The sequence below is a fragment of the Hippocampus bargibanti genome, linkage group LG09 (genome assembly GCF_051943395.1).
Source record: "Hippocampus bargibanti isolate YZ-2025 linkage group LG09, ASM5194339v1, whole genome shotgun sequence".
Taxonomy (NCBI): domain Eukaryota; kingdom Metazoa; phylum Chordata; class Actinopteri; order Syngnathiformes; family Syngnathidae; genus Hippocampus; species Hippocampus bargibanti.
The window spans coordinates 7589297-7608507 of NC_142742.1; the positions used below are offsets into that span (position 1 = coordinate 7589297).

At 40.4% G+C, this 19211-nt stretch overlaps 1 protein-coding gene across 1 annotated transcript in view; it reads left to right on the forward strand.

The window, feature by feature from the left end:
• akt1 (AKT serine/threonine kinase 1) overlaps positions 1–19211 on the forward strand; it is a 48097-nt gene that overhangs the window by 6051 nt on the left and 22835 nt on the right. The window lies entirely within an intron of this gene.

Sequence of the window (19211 nt, forward strand, 5' to 3'; positions counted from 1 at the left end):
AATAACACGCAATCACGTTAAATGTTCACGGTCAGAAGTCCGGAAGATCTTATAACACATGCTGTTTTTATTTTGAAGACGATTACATAATGTGTGGCGGATTGAGTGGCACTGTTGTGCTTTTACAAATCCCATTTCAAAGTATTCTCAGTTTGACAAAACATTATTAACCTCTTTTAGTAATGACACAGTTGTTGAGTGTGGGTTTGAAAATTTCCAGAAAGTCTTATGTTCTTTGTCTATATTGTTGTAGCCACGGGCTTTCTTTCAAAATCAAAATGCATAGAAATAAAACACCCAAAATACATGTAAGAATACTTTCATTCTGACATGATATACTTGTCAAATGTTTTAGGCTACTTAAGCGTAATATGTTTCTCTGAATATCCTTAAGATGTCCTGGTTTTCAACTTAGTAATCCAAGTTTGGTTAAGATGACAGCCTATGAAATATCCGGTGATCATCAAATCCAATTGAATGTGCATGCACAATTGCAATTCAGTTGCAGACTATTGCACAGTCATCATCACCACATGCACTAAAATTTGTCCCAAGCATGCAAATGTTTGCCTATAAAACATATTAGCAGTCATACCGCACACAAGCAACCAAATAGAGGAAGCCAATTCTCCGAAACGACCTCTTTCTAAACAAAGATGTCGATAAAACAGTCAAACAGATTATTTCCAGTCTTCAGCTGCATTTTGAACCAAACCATCAGTTCTAAAATGCTATATAAACCCAAATTTTTTTTTTCTTGGTTCTCCTCGATGCAACATTTTTCAGGGATCTAGCTTTATCTTTGACCTTCATTAAATATTTTGCAAATGTGAATTTTCACCTTAACTCATTCACTGCCATTTACAAATTTATTCGGGAATTTAAAATCTGATGTATAATGGGAAGTGCTGTTTTGGTTTTCGACCAAATCGGTTTCGACCAAATCGGTCAAACTGGTTTCTGGAACGGATTATGGTCGAAAACCGAGGCTTGACTGTATTGTGAAATCACCTTCAAGCACTCTTTGGTCCATTTTCATGCATCGATGTACTCTGTTAAAAAAATCTTCAACTGTTTTACAAAACTATCATATTTCAGTTTTTGTAACTTCATTGGTTGAATGTTTTTTGTGACTACCATAATCGGGTTTTGTTTTTCTTGTTTGGGCGCCGATAAAGCGCTGCCCATGGCCTTTGGCAATGTTTTTTTCTTTCCGTAAGGTGCAGCATTTCCCTTTTTTTCCATGGTAGCGCATTGTTCAAATTTCAGCTGTTGTTAAAGCCCCATATAAACCAATATGTATGTATTGCATTTTGTTTTGGACAGCCGCCCTCCTTTCAAACTCATATAACTGCAGACTCATATAGTTTAGGAATTAACTCATTTTTTAATGAAAGAAGAGAATCTACGTTTTTTACGCTGCATTGAATGTTTTTGTAGTCCTAAAACTCAATATTCTGTGGGTCCTGGAATTCGGTGACATTGACAAAAACCCTGAATGAGTGAGTGACAAATCATCACGTATACTGTATATACACATTCAAAATGTTTATTATTAATGAAATCTTCAAATGTAAATAGCTAACTCGTCTCCAGTGGGCTTCATTGCACTTCTCTGACATAGCTATGTGCTTGGTTAGCCCTATTGTTTGGATGAAGAGGCATTCCTCAAATACCTACTGACTTTGAGTGCTTTATGTGTGGATACTATCTCGGCCCTCCAACCACAGCTGTCCCTCAGAGTCCACCACCACCAGAGGCTACAGTAAATGTGAAAAGCAAGCTGTCTGAGGCCAGTGATGACCGTTAAGGGTCCTGGGGCCAAGAAACCAGGCTTTTCTTGGAATGAGGGTAAAACCGTGATTCTGGTTTGGGGTTAAAGTGCTGAGAGAACATCACAATAACTTTTTTTTCTGAAACTAGATGTGTCTTTGTTTTGTACAGGAAATAGTGTTCCACGTGGGTTCTATTTAGAGCCAAGTGCACAATACGCTTCATGGCAATCAAATGAAAAAGAAATTGTATTGTCATTGTACATGTCACACGTACAGAGAAGCAAAAATTATCTTTGTTATAACCGGCTCGAGGAAGATACAAAAACAGTGAGACGATCTGGTCCTCTTGATGCCAATCTGTTCTGATCTTTTGGAGTCCCAGATCTTGCCCAATCTCCGACGGAGATGCCAGGCAAGCTGCAGAGGGTATTCTTTTTGGCAGATTTCTTCCGTGATCATGTTCTTTCAGTCACGACCCACAGTTAATGATTGTAGGTTCGGCTCCTTCTGAGGCCAATGCTAATATTGCTCCCAACTTCCCTCACGTGAACAAGAACAAGTGCTCAATAACTTGAACAAGAGTCCCAAATTACCCTAGTATGTGAAACTCAATATTATGATACTTCTATGTCAATGTGTCCAATTGTGGCTGAATCTTTGGTTGCCAAGAGAAAGTACGCAGCCCAGGCCTGGTTTCAGAAAGTGACAAAATATACAACACAGGCCGTGATGACGTTCCGACTGTCACTCAAACCATCACAAAATGGAGAATTTATGATTGGTTTAACATGGATCAACCATGTTGGTCGTCTTGCCGAAATTGTGAAAATCCTTGAGATTGCTCTTGTGTCAAACTGTGTTTAAAAGGACAACAGGAATGCCGATGAAGAGAACGGTTTGATTGTAAGATCTCAAATTGTGTTTGTCATTGTTTTTCCTCTTCCCTCCCTCATATTTAGCTAATCGTCACTCATTCATAGTCTCAGGAGAACAGATGTTCGGATACAATAAAAAGCATTGGTCAAATTATAACTTAAAACAGCCGTGAAATGGTGACCAATAAATAAACAGTCATGCTGAGTTGCTGAAAATGCGCTCAGGCACTCGGGCGGGCTCAGGTTCAACCTGTGACAAACGGTCTACTTGTGACATGAAACAAACAACATTTCAGGAACAACAAGTTGGCACACTGTCACAGTTGAGCAGCTGTGTCCTATGAAGTGTCACCAAGAACCTTTTTTTGCGTTTTGATTGGAGGGCGTCTGCCTAACTTTTTGACAGCAAGGCTTTTGGTGTCACGTGGTCTTTGCCCTCGAGCCCCCGCACAGAAGGTGAACCTGTGCGTCTTGCTGTCCATCACCTTAGCATCTCACCTCCCAGGTTCCTTCTTGGACAGGGCGCACACAATTACCTCACAGCTCCCCGACGGTGTCGTTACAGTTTGCTTATAGAGCATTGTAATGTCTGTAAGTTGGGGAGCGTGTCTATTTGATTAAATATCTTCCTTTGGCTGCTCTTCACGTGCTCTTCACATGCACGGTTGGAAGAGTTTAACTTAATCACACCCCCTCGGACTTGGACTCAAGTTCAATGTCAGTGTCTGCTGACATTTCGGATGTTTTCAAGTTTTATTTCAACATCATAGAGAAAGTCTTGAGTGAGGAGTGAAAGAGTCTTGAGTGAGGAGTGGCTGCAGAAGTGGGTGTGTTGTGGTGAAGGTGAAGCACTTGTTAGCATCCATTGGTTGTGCTGGTTGTTGCCGTTGTCCCTGGTCACTGGAGTCACCATAGGGCTGAATGGGAGAGGGCTATGGTTCCAAACTCTCCCTGTGTTTTATGACAGTAATTAGCGGTGACCATATTTCTAATTTCAATAGAGAAAGCTTATGGCCAAAATGTTGCGCAATGGGCCTTGAGTTTTTCTATGATTCTTCATTCATAAATCCATCCATTCGTTTTCGCCTTGAGCCATTCCCTAGGCTAACTGAGAGACATAAGTCACTCCATTTCCATGTCTTCTAGCTGGCATCGTAATGGTTCACGGTCTCATTTCCTTTCCAAGTGTGTTTGCTAAAGTTCCTGTCAAAGGCCGAGCATCGGCTAATGTCAAAGCGGCTGATTGTGGGTTCCCTAATTTCCAGCAAAGTGGTCTGGCCAAGAGCTCCTCTCCTTTTCCCTGACCCTTTTGTGTTTGACTCATTTGGTCATCGTCAAGTATAAAGAGCCCGCCCCCTCGTTAGACTAACGAAGGGCACAACAACTGTTGAAATTGGGTAGCCGGCCGTCTCAGCTGGCTCCAACTCAAGCGGGAATGGGGCAGTGAGTTGGGAAAGGAGGGAACATTGCATTCGGTATTGTGAGAGAGAAAGATAGAAAGAGGGGCAGGCAAAAGATTCAGACAGAAGTTAAACACTGACTCTGTGATGTTCCCAGAACATTGTTCACTGACCCAATCCGCCTCACGACAGTGCGTGAGATGCTACAGTTTCACTGCTCTTGGCTCTGATTTGGACTTCATTAGCTGATTGCCATCTTTGTCGGTCCGGCAACTCATGGACACACACTCGTGAGCGGTATGGCCTTCTAAGTGAGACCACGTAGGTGGTCCAGGAAATGGCATGAAACAGAGTGTGTTGGGTGAAGGGGGGATCTCCATGTCATAAGTAAAATGAAATATCTGCTCATGTTTTATGAGAGGAAGTTTTCAGTCCAATTTCACCCTGCACGATATATTCTATAGTACCATATTGACGCCAGTACAGACGTTCCCCACCTTATGAACGAGATTCGGCCCGAGCAGTCGTTCGTAAGGTGACATTGATCGGAAGTTGCTCCAGTGCTATATTTTCAGAATCAGAATAATCAGAATCAGAATCATCTTTATTGCCAAGTATGTAGAACACACAAGGAATTTGTTTCCGGTCGAACACGCTGCACTAGTATCATCAGCAAAAAAAATTGCAAAGAGGAGAATGGAATGTATATTTAAGTCAAATACTGAACGGGGAAGTATAAAACACAGATGCTCTAACAGTCATAAAACAAATTCACACCTCCTATAGTATGACGTCATATATCCTTGGGTCTTCATTCAGTAAGCCATTACTGAAGCTGCTGGCACGTAATTACTGAATTCCGTTCCAGCAGCCATTATGTTTTGTTTTGCATTGCGTCCTCCTGGAGCGTTAACTGGGAAGAGGAATTTCCTACCCGCCCACATACTCTACACAGCCGATCGTAAGCAAGCTTGGCCGGAAAAAGGTGCGTAATACAAAATCTAAAATCTAAGCATCTCCGTCCAAATATTTTTCGACATCCCTCAAAAATATTCATCTGTACTATTATTTGTAACTCGAATGTTCGTACGTTGGAGAGCGTCTGTATAAGATGGTGTTTTTTGCATTGAAATAAGACTGAAAAGGCCATGGTCATCTTATAATTGGCGTCCCATTCTAGACGCTAGATGGTCAGATATCATTGAAGCGAATGCTGAACTCCACTTCAGCGAACTTCACTTTGACTTAACTTTTATGGTTAATGCGGTTATTGCAAATTTTGTTGTTTTATCACAATAGATGTATTAATTTACATTTCAAAAACCATAAGTCATTCAATTAAAAATCCCATAATGCTTTGGTTTACATATTTAAATGTTCAGACATTAAGATTTGAATGTGACAAAACAACATGATTTTTCTCTCAAATATATTATGATTTGTTTCACATGTACTGTAATTATTTTCTGTATACAAATTAATTTGTATAGTCTTGAAAAACAGGGGGCCATCTAATATTCAGGCCAATACGGTATTGATTGTAAAAAGTGCACAAGTCGTACAATCATAAGTGGATGAAAATTTTACTTGCAGTCCCTCAAAAAATTCCGGCAAAATCTGGTGCTGTCTGGACCCCTGCTCTGTCGACAGGGTCCGGCAGCAGAGGGTGTCACATCGGGAAGCCAAAACCTTCTGTCCGCCGGCATGGACCTCCTGCTTTCTGTAATAGGAAACAGTCTTCCTGCTAAATGTAGTGGAGAGAAGTAAATGACTGGGCCACAGCTGTCTGTTGTGTATCATAGAAAGAATAAGGAGGCTGAAAAAGGTGGTATCTCCATTGCATACCTCTCACGGCACCTCTGCCTTTCCAGCAGCTCATGTATTTTGTTTTTCTACTTTCATTCCTTTCATCACTTTGCTGCTGTGAAATGTAAATTTCTCCACTGTGAGACTAATAAAGGCATATCCAATCCAATCCAATCCAAGCCAACGGTTCTTAATTTACTTTGCACAGTCCGCTTTGCCTCATCTATACAACTCTGTAATGTCCGGACTACAAAACACATCAGATTATAAACCGCAACATCTCCATTTGCCCCCCAAAAATATTTTTTTTACAGAAATTGGTCACTTTTTAGTTATAGTTGGGGTCCCACAGGTAGACTGTTAAAAAACTTTTTTTTTTTTTTTTACCATTATCTGTCCCGAAACCTGTTCGTAAACCGACTTGGTCGAAAACCAAAACATTTCCCATTATAATCAATGTAATTAATGTCTGCTTTCTTATCATAATTGAACAATACAAACACACCTTCTCACAATGGAACTCTACACAATGATAATGCATCGGTCACAATGAGACGCGACACAAGGAAGTGACGTATAAGGAAATGGAAGGGAGTTGAGTGGTGCATTCAGGTGCGCTTAGTTTGGTCGAGAACCGATTTTCGGTTGTAAACCATGGCATGAAAAAGCAATTTTGGTCCAAAACGGAATTGTTTGAGAATCGAGACGTTCGAAAACCGAAGTTTGACTGTATGTCAGTGAGATGAAGGGCACAATTGCTGTCTTGCCTATTGACGGCCATGGTGGGGGGTCAGCCGGCTGTTACCCCCTGGTCATCAGAGTTCACTGCACTAATTTGCTCCAAACTGCTTTTCCTGTTTGGCATGCAGTTACCAGGTTGGTTAAACTCTATCCATAGACTGCTTGTTTACCCAGAGAAGGGAGGGGGGCACAACTCTCAACTCTGGTGTCGCAGGGGGAACTATACCCACAGTCTATATGGTAATCAGCAGGTGTCACTCTCCACGGAGAAGAAGCGAGGGCTTTCTTATGAGCGTGAGAAAGAGGCGCAGCCTCCCTCTCACCCCCCCCCCCCCCCCCCCCGTCCGCCACCCTGCTTCCTTCCTTTTTTATCCTGTTGGGGTAGCAGCAGCAACCACAGTGATGGAGGGAAAGATGTGTAAAAAGAGGCGACACATCCAGACAGGGGTGGCCCTTCCTTGCAACCTGTTGATACCACTGCCAAACTGCATCCAGCTGCATACGACCGGGAAGAACCAACAAAGTGGTTTCAGAACTTAGCATGTATTAACTATAAAGGGGGCTGGGGGGAGTGTGGCCTGGTAAGATTGGAATGTGAACTTCATGGTGACATACAGGGTGACCCAAAAAACACAGGCCCCAACTCTAGTTTGTTAGTTTTTCTCAGAATGAAATGAAACATTGGTCACAACTAGTTTATTATATTCAAAACATCACATCAAAACACTAGGGTTTTTGACCTTTGTTTTCTCCGTTCTACGGCATATGTTCTAGATGGCCTTCATTTAGCTCAGTGCATTTCTTGAGGCGCAGCACAAACTACTGTACATGTACATGACATTCTCACAGACTGAATTGCTCCATCTACCCGTCGCTCATGAGCAAGTTCTGGTTCCAGCAAGACAGGGTAAGTTCTCACACCTCAAACCTGTCCCAAGATTGGCTGAAAGAGAACTTCGTAGGCCAAAGTGCTCAGTCTCAAGATTGATTTTGAGTGGGCACCCCATAGCCCGGACCTAAACCCCCCATATTTTTTTCTTTGGGGCTATCTCAAGGACAGAGTCTACGCAGGGAAACCCAGACCCATCACGGAACTTAAGAAAGCCATCAGGGAGGAGATGAGAGCCATTACCAATTCAGTCTGTAAGAACGCCGTGGACAACTTCGTCTGCACCTCCAGACATGCACGGAGCATAATGGAGGCCATATAGAACAGATGTTGTAGAACTGAGAAAAAAATACCAAAGACCCTAGTGTTTTGATGTGATGTTTGGAATAATAAATAAACTAGTTATGACCAAAGTTTAATTTCATTCGGACAAAACACTAAGAAACGGGGCCGAATTAAAGTTGGAGCCCATTTTTAAGGGGTCACCCTGTATATGGATACAGTGGAGGTAGTAATGGGTGAGTAATAGGTGTCCTTGCGATCCGAGAGGCCCAACTCGTTACTCCGAGCTCATTGCATTCTCGACTTGCTAGTTGTGAAGGCTCAATAGTGACCCCCTTACATCAGGAAGACCTCGGCTCCTCTGGAAGTGGCCTGCCAGTGGCTCATTGAGATGCAGGGCACTTGGCGGCAGGCTGCAGCTGCAGCCGACAGGCAGAACATGGCAGAAAAGGGCTGAGGGGATGACATGAGGAGACGCAAGAGGGTTTGGAGGGGGGTTATTAGAGGGACAACAAAAGGCAGCAACCCCCTCCTCCAATGCTATGGAGTTTAAATTCTCTAATCCTCCACCTCCTCCCCCTCTCCTCCCATCACCTCATCCGATTCTCACCACTCACACAAACACACACATACTCTGTTCATGTAGTTAGCGCTGGCTCCCTTCCTCTCATCCCCGAACCATGAATGGCCAGGCATGGACAAAGACCGACAGCAGTTCCCCCACCCCCCTTCAGGAAGTCCGACCTCTGGGTGGAGGCACCAAGAGACGGATTTTGTGTGACGCTCTGTGGTACCTCTCACTGTGTTAGTGCGCATTCACCCGGTCGTCGTTTGTATCTCACCACGTATGAGAGAATTTTTATTTTATTTTTTTTTTACAGGTGCTAAAATCATTTAAATCACCTCAAAAGTGAATCGGACTCGTTCTTAACTTAATGAGAGCAAAAATAGATACAAAAATCATTTTGATTGATTTTTACATTAAAACCTGTATTCAGAGACCTACAAATCATTTTATGTCTCAAACAGTCATAAAATTTATGTTTATAAAAATAATGTTTCTGTTCCTTCCTCAAAGCCAAATTTAACAGACTGTGCGTCTGTAAAATTTCTGTCAATGGACTTAAAGTAAATGTCACTCACCAAGGTCTACAATGTCACTGAAAGGTATTCAAAAGGCTTGTCAACTCCTTAGTCGGTGGGGTGGGGGGTACATGCAGATGATGGCGAGCATGGGTATTGCATTTCTATCTTTCATTCTTTTTCAATAAAAAAATCGGCCTGTTGTGCACCAAACAGTGAAGGGGATTTATTTAGGGCAAACCTTGTACATCTGTGAAATTTTCAACATCAATGGAGTCCTCAAAATTCCTTTCGAGGTCATGTGGAGACAGTGCACTGAATTCTCCTCAGAAACTCTCTGTTCTCCCCCACCCCCACCCCTTCACATTTTTACTTTATTAATCCCCCTTCATCCAGTCATACTTTACAGTTACTTGCTGTCAAGGCCCCTGAATCCAAAATGAATCCTGCATTCCTATCATGTGCTTGCCATCTACCAATAATGTTTTAAGTCCAGCATTCAGTGTGCAATGATTTGCTCTTACGAACCCCGATGATATTGTGAATTATGTTTACGTTTTTACCTATGTCCTAATTTTCATTGTGTTCAATTCGCAGTCCATCGACGGATTGGCCATTGGATTTTTTCACATCTGTAGAAGATATGTTATATAGAATCAGAATCATCTTTATTGCCAAGTATGTAGACCACACAAGGAATTTGTCTCCGATAGAACACGCTGCACTAGTATCATAAGAAAAACGGAGGCACTATAAAGTTCTATTTGGGAAGCTCCCCAACTTACGAACAAGATACGTTCCGAACGGTTGTTTGTAAGGTGAATTTGTTCGTAAATTTCTTAAGTGCTATATTTTGCATGGAATGTGTGTTGAAGGCTTATATAAGTATGTGTAAGATTTATATCAATAGTGGTTGACTTGAGCACCCTCCATTTATCTTCTTATCCATTGTGTTGTTATCTGCAAAGCATGAAAAAATAACATCTAGTGCTTTGTTTGTAAAAAAAAAAACAGAGCAAAAGTAAAAACATATAAAATACAGAATTTTCCGGTGTATAAGGCGCACCGGAGTATAAGCCACAGCCCGCATGAATGGTCTATTTTTTAACTTTTTCCATATATAAACACTGCACAATTTACAAACGAGATACGTTCCGAACGGTCGTTCATTAGGTGAATTTGTTTGTAAATTGCTTCAGTGCTATATTTTGTACGGAATGTATGTATAAGATTTATAGAAGTATGTTTAACGGACAACCGACGAAAATTATGGACAAGTTGTGTCCATAATTTGTGAAATCACTTCAAATGACTTCTACTGAGCGTATTTTACACAGATTCCACCGAATATAGCTATATTTTACGTTTTAAGACTCGCGCTGAATATTCCGGAAGTCTTCTTTTTGAGTTGATGACGATTCCTGACGTCACGTCTGGAACGCCCCCGACAGAGAAAGGTCACGCAATGCATTTTGTGGTACTTTGTTTGGTCTGAAAACTTCGTGTTGATCCCTGTTGATGGTGAAATTAGAAGGAAAACACATAAATAACGTGATGGTAATCGTATGTTGCACCATTACAACTATTTGATATTCGCTGACACAAACTTCCAGCAGACAAATCAGCCCATTTCCAACTGAGCTTGGGCGCCATCTTGTGCATTTTCTGGGACGCTACGTTGGAGTCCTGACGGCTCAAATTGATACGGGAGGACTTCTTTAATCGATTGCAAACATTTATGCTTTCCTTTTCAGAACTATTTGAATCATATTCATAACTGGATGAGTAACAAGAAAGCATCTACTCCGAATCTGAAGCCATTGTTTTGATTCTCGAGCAAGGCAAGACGTCTTCTGAAACTGGCCACTTTCGGGTTCAATTTGAAGTAGTTTTTGGACACTAAGTCATTTTTATTGGTGTTTTGCACTTGACTAAAAATATCATCTTGCGTGTTTTTGGTATTTTAGATGCTATAAAAGGTTTTTCTGATGTCAGTTAGGAAACAAAAAAGTGGTGTCCTTTAAGGCTTGTATCAGTAACCTCTATTGGTTTGTACTGGAAAAAAATATGGTCTATAAAGATATGGAGAGACTGGAGAGAATACTACATATGTTACTACAAAAAAACGTTTGTCTGTGCAGTTGTTCGTAACTTCAATATATGTAAGTAGGGGAGCATCTGTATAAATCAAAACAAACTTAGATCTTGCCCTGGTGTGCAGCATTGGCCAAACCTGTTCTTTTCCTCTCTACCTTGGGATGTTCAGGTTTGGGGTATGGAGGGTGTGTCAGTGGCAGGTTGGAGCTGCCGTACAGCAGTTGGCAAATAAAGATAAATTCTGTTTGTTTGGCAATGGTTCTCTCTTCATTATTTTCCACTTTGCCCGGCGCGCATTCCCCGACCTCAGCAGCTGCTTGTCATGTAAAGACACTCTATCAGTCCCTGACAGCTTTTTCCCCTAAACACACACACATAGCGAGTACGCGTAGCTAATACACACTCCACTTGCAGTCGTACATATGTGGGGAACATATGCAGTAATCTGTCTCACTACTCTGCTCAGTTCTTTGCACAAGATGAAGCTTTCTCACCCCCCTCTACTTCAGTCGTTTTTCTTTTTGGCATCGGAGCTGTCTTCTCCTTGGCATACGGCCAGTTTTATTGAGCAATGCTTTACTGGCAATGCTCGGGCTCTCCCCTTTTTTTTCTTCAAAATGTAAATGTGTCGCAGCAGTTACGCACCACGACTTGTCACATCGGGGTTGTAGTCGCAATGTCTATTGGCTAGTTTCCTGTATGGGGAGTACACAACATCAAATAAGAGGTGGTTTACTGGAAGGCTGTGATGATGAACTCAAAGCAGAAAGGCGGCTCTCATGTTATTTATGGGATCTATCGTCTATTGTCAGCAGTCCCTACTTTGTTCTGCACTCTAGAGAGGATGTGTGTAGTGTTTTTGGGCCAAGCACTGATGTAGCACTTTACCTTTATAAAAACATAATTAATCCTGTTTAATGGTGAATGTGAACATGTGTGTTTTCACGGTCCCGCAATCGCAAAACTGCACCAAATAATTACCGCTGTGTTTGTAACAATTAAGAAGCTTAACCAACAACAGTCTCCCGTTTTGTCATGCCCGGTAACGAGAGATGCAGTGTGTGTGTGGAAAGCCGTGCAAGAGTGGAAAGGGAAGTCATGTTAATAGGAATTTCTCAAGGGTCATCTTTGTTGTTTAGGCAGACTGCTTGTAGGGGGAAGCGTTGAGGAGGGGGGGTGTTGCTTTGCAGAATTGCAGAGACATAAACTCAGACAACCGGATACGACGACTTCCACTCCTGTCATGTGATCACCTTTGTGGTCGCAAAAAAAGACGCACAGTATGTTAATCCCATTGATTGTTTAATTTCAAATCATCTATATTCCTTACAATTGTAAATCCTCAACTGTAAATATTATCTGTAGTACTCCATGAAAGCAGACTGATTATCTTGGTGTTGAATCACAATAAAATATTAGAATTGATTCTGGAAACAGATATAAATCTTTTTCCCATTTTTTTCTGACCTTTACACACCAACACAGTCACTGAATTACAATCCATTTTTTATTACCGTATGTTCCGTTGTATAAGGCGCACCCAAAAGCCTTAATTTTCTTCAAAGGATGACCCTGTGCCTTATATGCAGGTGCACCTTATACTGTATGTGAAGTCATATTGAGTGAGCCACAACAGGTCTCGCAACTACTGTCAGTAGCCAGAGACTCCATCAGTCCCCATAGAAGTAGTGCGTAACCCCATCCTCTACTGTAGCGTCTCATAATGTGGTGTGCCGTATATTTTGAAAACTTTTTATATACGTATTTATAAATTATATTTGGGAAACTTTTATTCATTAATTGAAGGTGCGCTTTATAGTCCAGTGTGCCATATATATATACAGTAAAGTCTCGTTATATCGATATCGGATATATCGATAGTCCCGGTTATATCGATACTATTTCTATGCACGCACAGAGAAAATTACATGCAAACAGGGTCGGATATATCGATAGTCCCGGTTATATCGATATTTTTTCGGACTCCCTTGAATATCGATATAACGAGACTTTACTGTATATATAAAGTATGAAAATGTATCATTTGTTTGGGGTGTGCCTTATATTCCGGTGCACCATATACACCAGAAAACAGTAATTTTCTGCACCTTCAGTTTGAAGCACCGTTCTAGTTTTTTAACGGAAGAATGGAAATTAAAACAAGCTATTAAATCGGATTAATCTACCAAATAAATACATGCAGTATGTTTCTCTCGTGGCTCGTTTCCACTTCAAAATTGTTGCTTTCATATCACTTGTTCTGCCTCACACCCGAAGTTTGTTGAAATGTTGTGCACTTTGGACTCAGAAAAATGAAATCTCTTATTATTATCAATGTTTGAAATAACGTCTGCCCGGAGGCAGTACAACTTTTACGTTGGGCGTTCAACTTTCAAAACTTCTTGGCCCGGGTGGCCGACAACTTCTTCAAGAAAAAAAAAACAAAGGATTTTTTTTTAAATAAGGAAGTACCTACCACAAATGCTCCCGTGCTTAATTTATGGTGAATATCCCTCGCTGCAGATTTTGCTCCAGTTGTCGTTTGTCGTCATTGTGCACAATGCAATGTTTGTGTTGCGTTGTCTGCTAAAAGCCACGTGGACTCTTCTTTCTAAGCGCCTTTCAAAACTCTCAAGTAACTGTACACTTTACAGTCACGTTATAGTCCGAAGCACGAAACAGGCTTCTGATTGGCTGCCGTGCCGAGTATGCAACTCGCCAAACGAACGTTCGTTTGGTAATTTGCATACTTGGCACGGCAGCCAATCTGTACCAAGGGATATTTACCATAAATTAAGCAAGGGAGCATTTGTGGTAGGTACTTCCTTATTTAAAAAATCCTTTATACTTCACAACAATGTTTTTTTTTTTGCGATTAGTTGCCTTATTCTGTTTCAAGTTGTGAAAAATGGGGCAGGCAACTTTTCAGAGTTGTCTGCCCTGGTGTCCGCTGACTTTTTGTCATAAGTTTCAGACCCTGTTATTATGAATATTAGTTTTCACAAAATCTGCTCTAGAGGACAAAGAGAATGCTGATTTTGATTATATTCTAACCACAACGGTCCCCAGTGTTTTGGTTTTTCAGACAAACAATAAATAGCAACATGTTTTCCACTGAAGGCTCTCCAACAGAATGTATTAATCTTTTAACACTATCTTGTATCATTCTAGCCAACACATGGCTATTATGTCCCAAAACAAAGAGTACAAGGAGAAATTGGAATGCTTCAACTCTTTATGAAATTGACCCCGAAAACATCCAGTCCAACATTGAGGTGAACATCATCTGAACTGCATGTTAGCATCTACGCGCTCAGAAAAGGTTTAAACCCCAAGTGCTAAATTCCTTTATGTTTATGTTCTGTATATGGCCTCCCCATGGCAACTAGACACATTGTCCATCTTGCCATTTAGGTAACCATTACATAACCGACGTGCAGGTAGTCAAATTTCGTTGAATGGCAAGTGTCCGTGTGACTCGCCAGTTCTCCAAACAGATATGCTCGATGAGTGTCTGTCTCATACATAGAACACGGAACTGTACATCAACGTTGTTGAATTTGTGAAACACAATGTATTTTTTATTTTAATTTATGGCCCAACATATGGCTTATCTGATTTTTGTATCATGTCAACGTTACAACAAAAAAAAAAATAATTCCAAGCCTTTCACGGTCCACTTTAATAAGTGTATAGAAAACAGATATGCCATTATGATGGTCAGATAATAATAAATAATAATAAAACATTTCATTTATAAGCGCCTTTCAAAACTCTCAAGGATGCTTTACAGTCACAGGATAGTTTTTTTTTTTTTTTTGCGACACCCAGACGCGCCCGCGTTCAACTCAACCGGAACTAACTCAAATATAAAATGGCCATTGGCACAATAACATTCAAATAAAGTACAATTATTCATCATTTGATGACAATGCTCTGATCTTACCTTGAAATGGGCATCGAACAGAACTTCAAAGTCCTTTCTACAAAAGCATATATTTTACGTCGCAATAAATACATACATGAATTCATACATGAATACATAAATACATACATAAATACATACGTAAATAAATACATACATAAAATTAAGTACATAAATAAATACATAAATAATGTGACATTAACAATAAAATGGACAAATTTCAAAAAAATCGATATTATTGTGCGATGCACACCTCACCACCAGAGGGCAGTGTGGCAGTCAAACTTTCCATTACAAGATCGCAGTTTGTTTGCTGACCGACACACATCATCAAAATGCGACAAAAGTCACAATCGTTCAAAAAAGTATAAAAGAAAGAAGCAGAACATAATTAATGTCGAAAAGATGACTTGGAGCTGGATTTGGTTCAATTCAAGCAGAAAATCTGTGAAATTGCCACAAATGAGTCCGGACTGAGACCTACGCAAGGAACAATCACTTTTAAACTTTTATATCTTCCACAATCACCCTGTACATCTAAAACATAAACATCCTTTTATTTTAAATTTAAGAATATGAATGAGAACTTTGCTCAAGATGTTGTTTATATCCGCCATGTTACCTTTGTAATGGTGGTGTCACATTCTGACACGTCAGCATTGTGCACATACTGTCCTCTGTGTGTGGACTGGCATGGATTATAACTTGGGGATATAGGTCAGCCAAAACTGACCACAGAGTGAGAGACCAGCTGGGAGCCCAGATGATGGGACCTGACCAAAGGAAGACAATTTATGTGTGTGTGGTGGACATCCGATACTTCAATGACGACTGTATGTATTCTGACTCATATTACAAGCATACCTGTCAACCCGAGGCGGTTGCCAATCTTACAAATAATGCCATATGCCGTTAAAAATGGTGACTAATCTTACTTTTATATACCATACATAAAATGAAGCAAAAATATTCGGCAGAAGTGAATGTGCAGTCACGTGACTGGAAGAAGCAGACGCAAATAGTAACGCGAGATGTTCGCGACCAAAAGCTTATAGACCAATTCAGTGCCTTGTCTTGTGCTGTAACTGTGACAAAATCAAAACGTCATGGACTGGAAAACGGACGGATTTTCAATGTATGCCGTACGCGTTTAAAAATCAGTGCTCACTTGTACAAATTACGCCGAAACGGAAACAACTTGACAGGTATGTTAAGAGGTCAGCTGTTTTTCCGTCGCCACCGTGACACGTCAATTTAATAACCTTGTGATCAGTTGATGCTTCGCTGTGAAAACATTTTTTGCTCAATGACTTCTTAGCTTCAGGAAAAAAATGCTTTTCTCAATTTTGACAGATGACGGAGGATCTGAATTAAACAAACTCTGCAGGAAAAAAACGGCTGGGAAAAAAATCTATTTTGTAGTGGTGAGAAATGTGGGACATCTGCTGGGGATTGAAGACAGAAGTGTATTGGACGTGGAGTTGGGCAGATGTTTTGTCTTCAGGCCAACACCTTCTCAACAAGTTTTGACTGTCCATTTAGAGAAAGTGCTTCATTCTTATCCGGTCAACGCTGCCAGAATATCCGTACTTTACTTAAGTGTCTTGAGCATCTGTCTCATCCCGGAAATCTATTTGGCTTTTATCCCATTAGGGTTTCTTGCTCTTGTCATTCTGTGGTCCAAAGAAATGTGATGCAGGAAACAGAAGTCCATTATTTTAACGTCATAAGTGCAATTCTGAAAAAAAAAAGATATTTAGTCAGACAATTCTTGTTTTTTTTCTTTTGAATTATTTGGAAAGATGAATACTAAAATGAAACAGATCCCTCATCACGTTTTACATGTCCCTGAAAGAGCAACAGAAGCTTATATTGATAGATACCCGATGCGACCACCACTCCCGCCCCATCACACACGCCACTTCTGTGTCGGAGGAAACAGGAGCAATTAAGGACAGCTTGCTACGACTCTGCATGGGGCTAATATGTGTCTCCATAATTAAAAATGAATTACTCTTTTCCTTTATAAATATTCAAGTCCCCATTGCACCATCTACCGTTGCCTTGCTATGGTACGTAGGCTAGTCCCCACCCCCTCCTACCACACCCCGTCTGCACAACATCTGGTGCAGCATTTCCTGAAGCATCACCAGAATAAATTGATTTTTGTTGGAGATGGACACGCATGACTTGGAGTTACGGATGTTGCCGTCAACTCTAACCGGCTTTGTGGCAAATGCATTGCTGCAGTTTACAAAACCACCAAAACTGAGTCAAACAAAGAAAATCTCCCGTAGGCAGATGTTAAAAGTTAAACTCCTCGACTCAGTTCATCACGGTTTGTTCGAACCAATGTGGTGCTTCAACACTAACTAGAAAGGAGCGTCATCGCAGTGCACCGATGCATATCAGTAACTGTCGCGGTTTGGAATTGAAGCAGATTTTCGTGGGATAGGAGATGTGAGACAATCTCTTTTCGTCAATGAATCCTACAGCTTTGTGTTTGTTTTCAACATTTAGCTTTTAGCAGACGTGCACATTTCACCATGACATCCCTGATCCACTGGTGAAAACAAGGCTTTGATAATCTCATCTAGAACTGCTTCATACAACAATGAGGGTGCAGAAAGTGCTTAAGGTTGAATGACTGTCTGTGTCTCTTGTGTTTATTATTAACATTTTTATTGATATGCATTTATTTATTTACATATATATACAGTATATATCACGATATATGTATATATGTTTGCCTTTATTAGTCTCGCAGTGGAGAAATTTACATTTTATTAATTATTATTAATTATTAACATTGAATAGATTATAACAAGCAAGTGCATTGGGGGAAATGTCAAAACAGAACAGCGAAAGCGCGACCTTTTCGGGCCAATGCTGTCAATATGCAGCATTGGCTAAGCCGCGGGTTGAATAAAGCTGAGGGTTGGGGGTGGGGGAGTGTACTTATAAAATATAATTTTCATGAACAGCGCCCCCTTGCAAACTCAACTAAACTTCTCTTTGTCTGTTGTGCGTAATGTCGTCCAAAGCAGTTTGACATTTCAAATATGTTAAAGGGTTGGCAACGTGACTTTTCTGTCAAGGAGACACACGGAACAGAGCAAAGGGTCCTGACTTGTATTCAGAACCATTTGTGCCGCAGCTGACCTACAGTAAAAGAAAGGTGGTGACAAGGTGGTCATTTTGGAACACTAGGACGGCATAGTAATGACCACATTGGATGAAAGGGTTGCACCAAGAAGAATAATAGAAGAAAAAAAAGAATGAGCACAATTCCTTCATGCTTCAAATTACCCATTTGCACACACATGAAACAAAATACAATACAATACAATACAATACAATACATACAATAAATATGTATTGATTTATACAGCTCTTTAACCCTGTCAGACCTGAGCCATTAAAAACTAGACAGAAAATTCAAGTTTTGGGGATCTGAGATGTTAGTTCACATTTATATCAAAATCCACAATTATTATTATTTTTTGCTCTATCATGTTGTTCATATTTTTTTGTATCGCATTTGATCCAATGGACACTTTTCTCAACTTTTTTTCCGCAACTTGACAGACATCAAAGTCATATAGAAAGCCACTTTTTCCAGCACGTCCCCACATCCTACCCTATTTCCCCCCAGACTCAGCAATTTCTCAAATCTATCTCGAGACAGCCCTTGGATTGGCTGGCAACCAGTTCAGGGTGTCCCCCGCCTACTGACCAAAGACAGCTGTGATAGGCTTCAACAACCCCCGCGACCCCAGTGAGGATAAAGCGATCCAGAAAAATAATGAATTATTGTGGAAATACTCAAAATATGTTTGAAGGTGATATAAATGAATTAAGTCATCAAAATAGTGTGTGTTTGTATTTTATTAAGCATTATGTAGATTACAAGTGAAATGACAATCTGGGGGAAATCTTATTTTAAAACCGGAGTATCAAATTTGATACAGACATTTTTACACAATATAAATGTAATATAAAGAATGAGTTACTGAATAAAAATGCATTCTTTCAATAAAGAAAACACTTATCTTTAAAAATGACTATTAGTATTCTGATGTTATTCTCACTTTTTAACTTTCCAAAAATTGGCAATGACTTTCCTGAAAAACCCTACAGCATGATGCACTGGGAGCAACCGTGTTGACCAAATGACCAAAACAAAACTTAAGCTGCCTGTAGAGGCATGATCATGCTCCAGAGGGCAGAATATATGTATCAGATCACATACAAAGGTTTTTTTTAATGAAAAATATCATCATGTTGGTGAGATAGAGGTCTCAGAAACCCGCATATCAAATATGATACATATGGCAT